Source organism: Bufo bufo, chromosome 7 (genome assembly GCF_905171765.1).
Source record: "Bufo bufo chromosome 7, aBufBuf1.1, whole genome shotgun sequence".
Classification (NCBI taxonomy): Eukaryota; Metazoa; Chordata; class Amphibia; order Anura; family Bufonidae; genus Bufo; species Bufo bufo.
In genome coordinates this window covers 220,158,456-220,173,101 of record NC_053395.1, presented here as the reverse complement: position 1 = coordinate 220,173,101, position 14,646 = coordinate 220,158,456, and the positions used below count along the sequence as shown (strand labels likewise).

Below are 14,646 nucleotides of genomic sequence, written 5' to 3'. Positions count from 1 at the left end.
TGGAACCCCCGCAAAGGGCTTGATTCCGCATTAAAAAGTTGTCAGGACAAGCTCCTCGACATTTTTGGCCCTCTTGCCAAAATCTTTGAGATGGCCGAATCGGCCAGAGTGGACGGCTCTCCGATTGATCCGGAGGAGCTTACTGGCTGGATACAAAGAGCCATTTGCATTGCGGGCAGCACCAACTCCTCCCTGTCCATTGAAAGGCGTAAAGCCATTCTTTTTAAAATTCACCCGAAATTGGCCAACCTGGCACTCACTGAGACAGGGAAGGATGCTCAGGGTCAACTGTTCGGGGATTCCTTCATCAAGGACCTCAGCAGGTACGTAGGAGCATTCACCGCATTGGACAAGGCCCAGTCCTCCATGAAAAGGGTATTTCAGGGACGGGTCTCCACTAGGGCCGGCAGTAGTAGGGGCCGTCTGTCCGGCCGCTCCAGTTATCAAGCCCGCAGCTCGGGCAGAGGCTCCTTCAACCAGAGACCTCCTTTCCAGGACCAAAGGAATCCTCCCTCGTTCTTCCCGGCCAGAGGCGGCCAATGGCGTTCCAGGTCGGTTAGAGGGAATCCGAACTACAGAAAATCTTTCGGCAAGTCTTTCCCCAGTGGGGACTTCTTTCACTCCTTGTGTAAGGGGCAGACTCCGTCTATGTTCCCACGTTTGGTCCAGCATTACATCAGACCCATGGTGCTGAACACTGTGCAGGGGTTCCACATAGAACTTACGGGTTCGCCAGATCTCGTCCTTTCTCCCCCTCCCCTGGCACTACCGGACAGGGAGCTAGTGGATGTAGAACTTTTTTTCCCTCTTGCACAAAGATGCGATAGAAAGGGCCCCTCCTACCCAAAGGGGCGTTCTCAGCCACATTTTTCTAGTGCAGAAAAAAGGGGGACAATTTCGTCCAGTCATAAATCTCTGGGCCCTGAACTCTGTGGTGCGCTACCGCCACTTCAAGATGGAGGGGATTCACCTCCTTCGGGACTTGCTGATTCCGGGGGACTGGATGGTGAAACTGGACCTCAAAGATGCCTATCTGACGGTCCCGATTGCCTCCTCCTTCAGGGATCTTCTTCGCTTCCTGTGGAAGGGCGAAGTGTGGCGCTTCACTTGCCTCCCGTTCGGCCTTTCCTCAGCGCCTTGGTGCTTCACCAAGTTACTGCGCCCAGTCATGGCCTGGCTGCGGAGTCGTGGGGTTCGTCTTGTCATATACCTGGACGACATCCTCATTATGCACCAATGCCAGTCGTCTCTGCTACAACACCTCCAGTGAACCTCGGATCTTCTGACGGATCTGGGTTTTCTACTCAATCTCGAGAAATCCTGCCTCACACCGACTCGACGTATGGAGTTTCTGGGCTTCACGGTGGACTCTGTCGCGGAATCTCTCAGTCTTCCTGCAGAGAAATTGCGGACGATACGCAAGGAGTTGAGACACGCTCTCTCAACTCCCTCCCTATCTCTACGCCACCTGGCTCGCATCATTGGGCTATTAGCCTCCTCTATCCAGGCAGTCTTCCCCGCTCCACTCCATTATCGGGCTTTACAGCGCCTGAAGATCGCCCACCTCCGTGCCGGGGCCTCGTTTGCAGACGCGGTGATTCTGGATCAGGAAGCTCAGGAGGAACTTCGTTGGTGGTTAAGCAACTTGGAAGCCTGGAACGGCAGAGCAATCTTCGGATTCCAACCGGAATTCACGATAGAGTCGGACGCGAGTCTCCAAGGCTGGGGTGCCCACTGCGAGGGTATCTCCACTGGGGGTCGATGGTCGGAGTCCGAGACCCATCTTCACATCAACGCTCTGGAACTTCTAGCGGGTTCGTTTGCCATCAGGAGTTTTACCAAGGGCATAGCTCATGCATGCATCCGTCTACGCATGGACAATGTGTCGGCGGTCCGATACGTCAATCACCTAGGCGGCACTCAATCGGCCACCTTAGCCCGACTGGCGAAGGAGTTCTGGTCCTACTGTCTGTCCAGGGACATCATGATTCAAGCGGAGTACCTGCCGGGTCTTCACAACTACAAAGCGGATCGGAGTTCCCGGTGCTTCACGGACGGCAGCGACTGGAGGCTGAATCCGGAAATGTTCTCCACAATCTCGGACATCTGGGGTCCTTGCTCCATAGACCTTTTTGCCTCCCGGCTCAATACTCACCTGCCCAGGTTCTTCAGCTGGCGGCCGGACCCGGAAGCAGAAGCGGTGGATGCGTTTTTACAGGACTGGTCTGCAGCCCTACATTACGCGTTTCCACCGTTTGCCATGATTCCGAGGATGTTGCTACAGACTCGGCGTCAGGTGGCGGAACTGGTGGTGGTGGTTCCCTTCTGGGGATCTCAAGCCTGGTACCCGATCCTCCTAGAACTCCTAGTCGATGTACCTCTCCTACTCCCGACGCGGACGGATCTCCTCCAGGACCCTCTGGGCGCCCCACATCCCCTGCTGGTCGAAGGCTCCCTTCAACTTCTTGCGTGCCGAATCTCAGGACTCCAGGAGAGGTCGAGGGAATTTCGGAGGCAACTAGACGCCTCCTGGACAACGCTTGGGCTCCCGGCACCCGAAAATCTTACCGGGCAGCTTGGGGATCTTGGGTTAGCTGGTGCATGGAACGGGACATGGATCCCGTTTCGGCGTCTCTAACCCATTTATTGCAATTCCTGACATTTCTTTTTGAAGCAGGGAAAGCTTATCGGACCATCAATTTGTTCCGTTCTGCGATTTCCTCGACTCATCAGGGATTTGATGGATTTCCTGCGGGTCAGCACCCTTTGGTGTCTTGACTTTTACGTGGCTCACGCTTGGCTCGGCCTCCTCAGCCACGTTTCACCACTACGTGGGATGTTTCCCTGGTCCTTTCTTTCCTCTCTTCCTGGCCCGACAACGCGGCTCTTTCCCTCCGTCAACTGTCGGCCAAATTGCTGACCCTTTTTTGTCTGATTTCCTGTAAGAGGGTCTCTGATGTCAGGGCTCTGGATCATGATGCCAGATCCTTTACTCCCGAGGGTGTTACTTTTAACATCACGCGGCGTACCAAGACCAATATTCGGTCTGTGTCCTATCCCAGTTTTCCGTCTTCTCCGGCGCTCTGTCCTGTAGCTTGTCTACGGGAATATGAGTTGCGCACTCGGTCTCACCGTTCTGCGGACATTCCGCAGCTTTTCCTCTCTATTCGCCATCCCTTTGGCCCGTTGACCAGTCCCACTTTGGCGCGTTGGATGAAGTGGGTCATGTCCCTTTCCGGGATTGATACGACGATCTTTACCGCTCACTCGGCCAGGGGCGCGGCTGCTACTGCCCTGGCAGTTTCGGGGGCTCGTTTGGAGGACATTCTGCGTCTGGCTGACTGGTCTAGGGCCAGGACGTTCACAGAGGTTTATTTCCGTCCTCCCCCTCATGTGTTTTCAGCTATTATTGAGCAGCTTTGAACTTGCAATACGAAGCCTCCGTGTCTTGCTGTAAAACTTAATGATTTTCCTATTTCATGACGTAAAGTCATAGTTTTATTAAAGACACGGAGGCGAGTATTGCCCGCCCTAGGTTTCTCCTGCCCCCCCTATTATTATTACTGCTATGGTATTATTATTGACTATTACACTGTATCAGTTATTATTTATTACATTTTACAGTTAAGGTTTATTATAGTTCCGTTTCAGCGACCTTTTTAATGTACGCCCGTTATAGGGTCGAGATTGCGTATTTGTACCCATGTGTTTACACTGGCTATATTATTTATTCTGTTTCAGGTTGAGAAGTCCTTGGCAGATGGAATTCCGTATTGTTCCAGGTTTCCTGAGATGTTAGCCATGTTGGCTTGAGTTCTTCAGTTGGAGGGACAAGAATGGTCGGTGTCGGAACCAGTTCCAGTTCGGTTCGTTTTCGGTTATGGTTTGGCGGTTGGTGTCGTGGATTCAAAGAAAGAGGAAGATATAAAGAGGACACTGCTTATTATAGGATCTGTTAGGGGAGGGTCCTTTATTGTTTTGATTATGTTAATTTCTCCTTTGCTGCTATTGGTGGAAGTAAAGAAGGAGTAAGCAATACTCGCCTCCGTGTCTTTAATAAAACTATGACTTTACGTCATGAAATAGGAAAATCATTAAGTTATATCCGGTATTATACTCCAGAGCTGCACTCACTATTCTGCTGGTACAGTCACTGTGCACATACATTACTTATCCTGTACTGATCCTGAGTTACATCCTGTATTATACTCCAGAGCTGCACTCACTATTCTGCTGGTGCAGTCACTGTGTATATACATTACATTACTTATCCTGTACTGATCCTGAGTTTTACAGCAAGACACGGAGGCTCCTATTGCTATCTCCTTCTTTACTGTCCACCAATAGCAGCAAAGAAAAGTTTACATAACATAACGTAACCATAGTAACATCACCCTCCCCTCACAGTCCATATAACAGACGGCTCCTCCTATAGATCCTCCTCTTTCTTTGCTGCTGCCACCAAGATAAGTACTCATTTTGGCAGCTCCTGTGTCTATATTTTGCATTCTATTTGTATTGCTGTTTATTGGTCACTTGCTGTTATCCCACGCTTCTGCTAGCGTTTATCATACTGCGCTTTGCTTGGGACTAGTTCCCTGCGCCCATCGCTTTGCTGTTTTCATTTTCCTAACGTTATTGGGTCCGTTTTTCCTCCCCATAGGTTCCGCTTCTAGCGGTTTCACTGTGCACCATTATAGTGTTCTATTGCAGGTTCCATCTTACCTCCATCGGCGCAGCGCTTCCCGCGCTCTCCTCGGTCTTTTCCTATGGCCGTGTGATCTCGCGAGATCCCGGCGGCCATATTGGTGCTCCATTGGCCGTCTCCCGCTTGTTCTCGCGGGATTTCGGCGGCCATTTTAGTTTCTTCTGCTTTCTTCCCGCCGGGTCTCGCGTGACTTCGGCGGCGTTTCCTGTTTCGCCGCATCCGTCCTGCGATACAGTCGCCTGCTCCGGCGCTCCTCTACATCGGGTGACTAACCCTGTTTACCTTCCCTACGCTGTTTGCCCTGCTATATAGCCTCTCCCCGGTCTATTTGGTTCTCCTATATTCCCACCTTAGCCCAGTGTAGCCAGTATCTACCATCAGGCATATATATATAGGGATTGATTCGTATTTTCTATCATGCCTCTATCCGATCCTACCCCTGAGGCCTCTGCACCTTCATCCCCTGGGAGGGAGGCCCATATTGGGGTTGACATCCAGGCAGTAGTGCTGCAGCGCTCTGTCTCGGCCGCAATCACTGCTGCTATGGACTCCATGTCCTCTGTGCTGTCTCAGACGATAGCACAGGCACTGGCTGGTCACCCTGTTTCAGGGTCTGTGCAGCCTGCGGTCCCCTCAGCTCAGCAACCTCCTATGAATAGTCCTGTGTCACAGGAACAATTGACTGGTGCGCCTCCGGCCACCCTTGAACACGCGCATAGATCGCGTAAGAGAGCCTTTCCGCGCCAGGCAGAACGGGCGCGGCCTTGGAAATGCGCTAGAGTGCAACAATTAAGCGATTCTGACGCCGAGAACGGGTCAGATGAGGAGGCTTTTGCTGAGGCTAGTGCTGATTCTGAGGAAGAAACGCATTCGGGGCCCAGTGCCCCCCACTGCCCCACTCCTTCCACTTCTCAAGTGAAGGATTCCTCTGCTTTGGTTACTCCGGCTTCTTCCCTGGTTGACTCTTTGGGAGATCCCATGTTTGACCCTAACGCCCTCCACCATCCCAGATCAGCGGAGTGGCTGCTGACAGACCATGTTGGCAAATACCTGGAGTACTGGGTCCGCCGCCCCCTTAGCAAGGAGGTGCGCAATAAGATGAAGGCGGAATGCCCTAGACTCATTGTACCTAATAAGGTATGTGACACCCCTGTGGTTGATCCTAAGGTCACACAATTTCTTGCCAAGTCCGGCTGGAATCCCCGTAAGGGGTTAGACTCAGCTCTGCGTAGCTGTCAGGACAAGCTCCTGGATGTATTTCGTCCTCTGGCCAAATTGTTTGAGATGGCTGAGAATGCCAGATCTGAGGGGTCCCCTATTGACCCAGAGGAAATGAGAGGCTGGATCCAGCGAGCGATCTGCATCGCTGGCAATGCCAACTCCTCTCTAGCAATCGAGAGGAGAAAGGCAATTCTATTTAAAATAGATCCGAAATTGGCCAACCTGGCCCTGACTGAAGCAGGCGCAGATGCCCAGGGTCATCTTTTTGGCGACTCCTTTATCAAGGATTTGAGCCGGTTTGTGGGAGCATTTACTGCCCTAGATAAGGCCCAATCTTCAATTAGGAGAGTATTCCAGGGACGGGTCTCCACCAGGGTCGGCAGTAGTAGGGGCCGCCTGTCCGGCCGTTCCAATTTTCAAGCCCGCAACGCGGGCAGAGGCTCCTTCCATCAACGCCCCGCCTTCCAGGAACAGAGGTATCCATCCCCTTTCTTCCCTGCCAGAGGTGGACAATGGCGTGGCAGATCCTACAGAGGGAATCAGTCTTCTTGACGTCCTTTCGGTAAGTCCTCCCCCAATGGGGGCTTCTTTGGATCATTGCATAGGGGGCAGACTCCTTCATTTTTCCCCTGCTTGGGCGGCAATAACATCCGACCCTTGGATTCTAACCACTATAGGAGGCTTCCACGTGGAGCTCGTGGGGTCGCCGGACCAGATTCCACCCCCTCCCACCTCCCTGCTGTCTCGCCCCGACACCGCGCTGGTAGACCTAGAACTCACTTCCCTCTACCACAAGCGGGCGATCGAGAGGGCCCCGCCATACACGAAAGGGGTCGTCAGCTCTATCTTTCTGGTCCAGAAGAAAGGGGGTCAGATGCGCCCAGTTATCAATTTGCGGGCTCTGAATGCGATTGTCCGCTATCGCCACTTCAAGATGGAGGGCATCCATCTACTCCGAGATCTCCTTATGCCGAGCGATTGGTTTGTAAAACTAGACCTCCAGGACGCTTACTTGACAGTCCCCATGTCCGCCCCCTCCAGGGACTTGCTGCGTTTCCTGTGGAAGGGAGAGATCTGGCGGTTCTCTTGTCTCCCTTTCGGCCTTTCCTCAGCACCGCGGTGTTTCACGAAACGAATGCGTCCGGTTGTGGCCTGGCTCCGCAGTCGTGGGGTCCGCCTCATAATATACCTGGACGACATTCTTGTCATGCATCAGTCGGCCTCGACTCTGCTGATACATCTCCGCTGGACGACGGACTTTCTATCCCGTCTCGGTTTTCTCGTCAACCACGAGAAGTCGTGCTTGGTACCATCGCAGAGGATGGAGTTTTTGGGCTTTACCGTAGATTCGGTGTCGGAATCACTCTCTCTACCCGCGACGAAGCTGCGTGCCATACGCAAGGAACTCAGACATACCCTGACTATGCCTCGGTTGTCCCTACGCCATCTGGCCAGGATCATCGGCCTCCTCGCCTCTTCGATCCAAGCGGTGTTTCCAGCCCCTCTACACTACAGGGCCCTTCAGCGCTTGAAGATAGCGCACCTTCGCTCTGGCGCTGCGTTCGCAGACACTCTGACCCTGGACCTGGAATTGCGGGAAGAGATCGCGTGGTGGATCGACAACCTGGAAGCGTGGAACGGCAGGGCGATATTCGGTTTACAACCCGAGTTCACTGTCGAGTCGGATGCCAGTCTTCACGGCTGGGGTGCCCACTGCAACGGGATCTCCACGGGCGGCCGATGGTCCACAGAGGAGGCACGACTTCATATCAACGCGTTGGAACTTCTTGCCGCTTCCTTTGCAATTCGGAGTTTCACCAACGGGATGGCTCAGGCGTGCATTCGTTTGCGGATGGACAATGTGTCCGCGGTGCGCTACATCAACCGGTTGGGAGGTACGCGCTCGGCTACCTTGGCTCGGTTGGCGAAAGATTTCTGGTCTTTTTGTCTCTCCAGGGAGGTCATGGTTCAAGTGGAATATCTCCCGGGACTCCAAAACAGTCGGGCGGATTGGGGCTCTCGTTACCTTACGGACAGCATCGATTGGATGCTGGCACCAGAGACCTTTTCCGAGTTATCCAGGAACTGGGGTCCTTTTGCTATAGACCTATTTGCCTCACGTCTCAACACCCAACTTCCACGGTTTTTCAGCTGGCGCCCGGATCCGGCGCCAGAGGCAGTGGACGCGTTCCTTCAACCCTGGTCCGGTCCGCTGATGTATGCATTTCCGCCATTTGCTATGATCCCGAGGATGATGTTACACGTTCGTCGTCAGCTGGCCGAGCTGGTGGTGGTGGTCCCTTTCTGGGGGACTCAAGCTTGGTTTCCGTCTTTACTGGGTCTCCTGATAGATGTTCCTTTTCTTCTCCCGATTCGGGTGGATCTCCTCCAGGACCCTCAGGGATTGCACCACCCGCTCCTGCTGGAAGGATCCCTGCGGTTGATAGCTTGCCGGATCTCAGGACTCCTGGAGAAGTCGGCGATGTTTCGGAGGCAACTATACGCCTTTTGGACAACGCGTGGGCTCCCGTCACCAGAAAATCTTATCGGGCAGCCTGGCGATCTTGGTCTGGTTGGTGCGTGGAACGGGACTTGGATCCCGTTTCGGCCCCTGTGACCCATCTTTTAGATTTTCTTACTTCCCTTTTCGAAGCGGGTAAGGCTTATCGGACAATTAATTTGTTCAGGTCCGCTATTTCGTCTACGCATCAGGGTTTTGATGGTGTCCCTGCGGGCCAGCACCCTTCCTTATGTAGTCTGCTTCGTGGTTCCCGCATGTCTCGTCCTCCCAGGCCTCGCTTTACCACGACTTGGGACGTGTCTTCGGTTCTGTCTTTTTTGTCCAATTGGCCAGGTAACCCGAATCTCACGTTGCGGCAGTTGTCTGCCAAGTTATTGGTTCTCTTTTGCCTGATATCCTGCAAGCGGGTCTCGGATGTTCGGGCGCTTGATCACGACGCCAGATCATTTACTCCAGAAGGGGTCACCTTCAATATATCCAGACGTACGAAGACCAACATTAGGTCGGTCTCTTATCCATCTTTTCCATCTTCGCCGGCTCTTTGCCCGGTGGCTTGTTTGAGGGAGTATGAGTCCCGGACGCGTACTTACCGATCGTCTTCGGTTCCTCAGCTCTTCCTGTCCATTCGGCATCCGTTCGGTCCTGTGTCCAGCCCTACTTTGGCGCGCTGGATGAAGTGGGTTATGTCGTTAGCAGGAATTGATACCTCCATATTTACCGCTCATTCCGCTAGGGGCGCTTCGGCTACCGCCTTGGCCGTTTCGGGGGCACGGTTGGAGGATATTCTACGTCTTGCGGACTGGTCTTCAGCTTCAACATTCAGGGAGTATTATTTTAGACCACCTCCACATTTGTTTTCTGCTGTTATTGCTCAACTTTAAACTTAGCAATAGGAGCCTCCGTGTCTTGCTGTAAAACTAGGTGATTTTCCTAGTCTATGACGGAAAGTCATGGTTTTATTAAAGACACGGAGGCGAGTATTGCCCACCCTAGGGTTCCCTCCCTTATGATGTATTTTTCGGTAGTTTTCAGTCTGATTTGCATGCTATGTCTGCATTAATGGCTTACGATGTTTCTTCTGGCAGGCTCGCGTATGACTTGCGATGTATTCTCCTGCCCATTGCTTAATCTGTTTATTACTTTCAGGAGGAAGTTGATTCGCTTCGGGCTTCAGTTGCTCTGTTCCGGTTATAGCCATGTTGGCTTTAAATAAAGATGTTCCAGTGATCTGAGCTGATGGTATTCGTTGGGATGTTCCGGTGGTTCCGTGCTGGTCGTTTCCCGATTCAAGGTTCCGGTTTCGTGTTCGGTGGTTCAGGTCATGGTGTCAGGCTCGTAAAGAAAGAGGAGGATCTATAGGAGGAGCCGTCTGTTATATGGACTGTGAGGGGAGGGTGATGTTACTATGGTTACGTTATGTTATGTAAACTTTTCTTTGCTGCTATTGGTGGACAGTAAAGAAGGAGATAGCAATACTCGCCTCCGTGTCTTTAATAAAACCATGACTTTCCGTCATAGACTAGGAAAATCACCTAGTTACATCCTGTATTATACTCCAGAGCTGCACTCACTATTCTGCTGGTGCAGTCACTGTGTACATACATTACTTATCCTGTACTGATCCTGAGTAACATCCTGTATTATACTCCAGAGCTGCACTCACTATTCTGCTGGTGGAGTCACTGTGTACATACATTACTTATCCTGTACTGATCCTGAGTTACATCCTGTATTATACTCCAGAGCTGCACTCACTATTCTGCTGGTGCAGTCACTGTGTACACACATCACTTATCCTGTACTGATCCTGAGTTACATCCTGTATTATACTCCAGAGCTGTACTCACTATTCTGCTGGTGCAGTCACTGTGTACATACATTACTTATCCTGTACTGATCCTGAGTTACATCCTGTATTATACTCCAGAGCTGCACTTATTATTCTGCTGGTGCAGTCACTGTGTACATACATTACATTACTTATCCTGTACTGATCCTGAGTTACATCCTGTATTATACTCCAGGGCTGCACTCACTATTCTGCTAGTGGAGTCACTGTGTACATACATTACATTACTTATCCTGTACTGATCCTGAGTTACATCCTGTATTACACTCCAGAGCTGCACTCACTATTCTACTGGTGCAGTCACTGTGTACATACATTACATTACTCATCCTGTACTGATCCTGAGTTACATCCTGTATTATACTCCAGAGCTGCACTCACTATTCTGCTAGTGGAGTCACTGTGTACATACATTACATTACTTATCCTGTACTGATCCTGAGTTACATCCTGTATTATACTCCAGAGCTGCACTCACTATTCTGCTGGTGCAGTCACTGTGTACATACATTACTTATCCTGTACTGATCCTGAGTTACATCCTGTATTATACTCCAGAGCTGCACTCACTCCCTATCTCTCAATATTCTATCACCTCCACCATTTTGCGGTGCCCAAGCTCTATAGAACATACACCCATTATTGCAATGTAATTCTCCAAACCAATTGAAATCCTCGTCCTCTGATCTTATCCTTGCTCTCATCCAATCTCTCTATTTCCTTGAGCCTCCCGCACGTCGCAGCCAGTCCCAGGCTATTGTCTACATTAACGTGATTTAATGAACATAAAAGTGCTAAATACTTAATGCATTAATATAATAAAATGTGTATTAGCATTGTATTCCTCGAAATCCAGACGAATAACTCATGTGACTATGGGCCTGTGTTAACAGTAGATGCTCATCTACAGATTTCTGGGTGAAGGACGGCACGGATCACACATTACGCCGGGGCGTGTGATTTCTAGTAAGATACAAGAAGACATTAACATATAAAATGCAGGAAGATTGTTTATGAACTTGGTCTTAACAACCGAGAGAGAGAGGAAGAAATATAAAGCAGGCAATACAAGACCATTAAAAGAGCAAACATTACAGGCAGGAAATAAAAAATGATCTTAAAGGGCATGTCCACCGGTGCAAGCATCTTATTGCACTGCTCTAGTACAGATGAAATTGAAATAATAAGCTTTGCAAATAGCCTGAAAAAAAACAAAACTCCAACTATTTTTGTATACAGCTCCTATGCATACCTATGTGTCTCCAGACTACAAACAAACCCTGGGTAGTTTGATCCTGACGTCAAGTCTTACTACCTTTCCTTCTATGTAGGGTACAAAAAGAAAGGGAGAGACGGAGGGCTTTTTAAGTCATAACTTATTTCAAGAACTCTGCTTGCAGTCAGTGAATGTAAACCAACTTTGCTGAATGCCATCCCTTTCATGTCCGACCAATCTGGTCTAGGAAAAGCCAATGACAAATGGATGTCACTGAGATGGTTGTAGGCCTGTAAGGAGGTGGGGCAAGGGACCTTAAGGCCCCTTTCACACGGGCGAGAATTCCGCGCGGGTGCAATGTGTGAGGTGAACGCATTGCACCCGCACTGAATCCGGACCCATTCATTTCTATGGGGCTGTGCACACGAGCGGTGATTTTCACGCATCACCTGTGCGTTGCGTGAATATCGCAGCATGCTCTATTTTGTGCGTTTTTCACGCAACACAGGCCCCATAGAAGTGAATGGGGCTGCGTGAAAATCGCAAGCATCCGCAAGCAAGTGCGGATGTGGTGCGATTTTCACGCATTGGTTGCTAGGAGACGATCGGGATGGGGACCCGATCTTTATTATTTTCCCTTATAACATGGTTATAAGGGAAAATAATAGCATTCTTGATACAGAATGCTTAGTAAAATGTCCATTGAGGGGTTAAAAATAATAAACAAATTAAACTCACCCCATCCACTTGATCGCGTAGCGGATCACCTCTTCTTTCTACTTTCTTCAGGACCTGGCTAAAGGATCTTTGATGACGTCACTGCGCTCATCACATGGTCCATCACATGGTCCAATTTGTTTATTATTTTTAACCCCTCAATGGACATTTTATTTAGCATTCTGTATTCAGAATGCTATTATTTTCCCTTATAACCATGTTATAAGGTAAAATAATAAAATCTACACAACACCGGTCCCAAACCCGAACTTCTGTGAAGAAGTCCGGGTTCGGGTCTGGGTACCAAACATGCCGATTTTTCTCACGCGCATGCAAAACGCATTAAAACGCTTTGCACTCGTGCGGAAAAATTTAGCATTTTCCGCAACGCACTCGCATCTTTTCCTGCCCTCACATGCGACGCCCGTGTGAAAGAGGCCTAAATGTATTACTCTGCATGTGCAAATTGTATAATTACTGCAATGTCTCACCTTGGTCAGTAGATGGCAGCAGAGGATAACATGCTAAAAGTCTACATGGAGCTGCCTATAAGAGTAATCCTGGTCCACTCCAGAACTGGATCCTACAGACACGACAATAACCTGTTTTGTTTGCAAAGTTGGTAATTAGCTAATTTATGTTTATTTGTGTACCCCTACAAGTGTGATAGCAGGCTGTATATGCAGGTTTGACACTGCATTTAGCAAATGACTTATTGCATCACACTTTCTCCCTGTGAAGAGGAGGAGGGGCCTGGAGGGGCAGGAAGTGAGCAGACGGAGATTGTGCTTGGTGCTGCTGGAGACCAGAAGAGATCTTCTCTGCAGATTCTGGAAGGGAATGGACCGGCTCACAGTGAAGACTGGCGACAGCACGAAGGGGAGGTTTGCAGCAACGACCCCAGGAGTGTCGTGTCTGTAGGATCCAGTTCTGGAGTGGACCAGGAAATAAGAAAAAGCACCAAGAACCCGCTCAAGGAACTGTAAGTGTGACTGTGCCGCGTCACATTGCACCACACTGGTAAAGTGGCATTTGGACAGACAATAGCGCTCCAAATACAATTGCATTGCGGTGTATGGGCTGCAAGCTAATGCAAAGCCCTAAGGGACTCATACGCTGACACCTTCCTATCTCACTGGCTGCTCATAGGGTGTTATATACTGGGAGCTGGAGTAAGGATTACAGCTGCAATCAAAGGGACATCATTTACCTGTGGATTACAAATAGGGAAGTCTGATTTAAAGAGACAGACAATTACCTGTGGATTACAAATAGTATTGTGCAATACTTAGGGTGCACCCCAACGAGGAACTCCAACGAGGAACATACAAGTGCAGCTAGGCTGCTTAATGGACTTTGGGGAAAACATCACATTTACTGGTTTATTGTTAGGCTGTGTTACATTTACTGTTGGTTTATTTTCTGTGTACTAATCTGTTTTATATATTCTCAGCTTCTTGTTCACTATATTGTTCAGTAAACTCAACTGCTGGGAAGAACCGTTGTTTGTGTCTGTGTGGCATCGTGTGTCCTCTGTACCTGTGGGTCCAGCCCTCCGTCTTCTTTCAGGCCAATCATGTAGATGTAATTCCACACTCCCGCCTGTAGTGGCCACTGCAGGAAAAAACATGTGGCTAAAAGAACTGACCAGATCAGTGACGACCAGGTGATCACCGTGTCGACTTCCCTATATTTATAGCCACTTCTATAGACAGCTTTATTGCATACAATCCTCAAGTATTTCGTTTGCTGGAATCAAGAAAAACATAGTGGCCCACCAGGCAAGCAATCGCTCGGAAAAGTCTATTTTTATGCAACTTACATAATCTTTGAAATTGCTGATGTATGTGGGGAGGGCGGACTCCAGGACTCCGGAATAGTGGCGGGCGATTGTCGTCCCCCTGCGTGCTATTTGATAGCATTGAGCTTTTCTGCTTTTGATTATCTGGCAGGATGGGGGAAAAAATTCTCATTCCTTTTAGCAGTTCCAGTCCCACAGCTCAGGCCGGGAGGAGGGAGTGAGAGCGAGAGAGGGCTGTGATAAAAAAAAAGCCAATCTCTTGCCACAAAGAAAAGATTTTATCTGCGCTGAGCAGACCCGTCTCTTGCTGCGCACCTTCCATGCAGGGCGAAATCCCAGAAAGGACAGAAAGGGTGGAATGGTCGGCTTTTAACCGAGGGCTATGCCAGAGCAGTGCAGAAAAAAAAAACAGCAAACAAATATGGGGCTGCCGCCGGAGTTGGGGCACTGGTGGGAGGGATGCCCCTCCATTGCACTAGTCAATAGACAGCTTTAGAAAATAAATGCAGGGTAATTACAGAACCTAAATGATGTCAGGGCAGGCTGAGTCCCAGCTCTGGGGTGTACACAAAGCCTGTGCACTGTATTGTGCATCACAATGCAAACAACCGGA

At 49.9% G+C, this 14,646-nt stretch overlaps 1 long non-coding RNA gene across 1 annotated transcript; it reads right to left on the bottom strand.

The window, feature by feature from the left end:
* Positions 1 to 826: 826 nt before the first annotated feature.
* Positions 827 to 7,111, bottom strand: LOC121008684. The gene is made up of 3 exons (XR_005780621.1): positions 6,755 to 7,111; positions 2,786 to 2,795; positions 827 to 839 (listed from the first exon to the last, which is right to left on the bottom strand). It is a non-coding gene; the product is annotated as an uncharacterized LOC121008684 (long non-coding RNA).
* Positions 7,112 to 14,646: the final 7,535 nt, after the last annotated feature.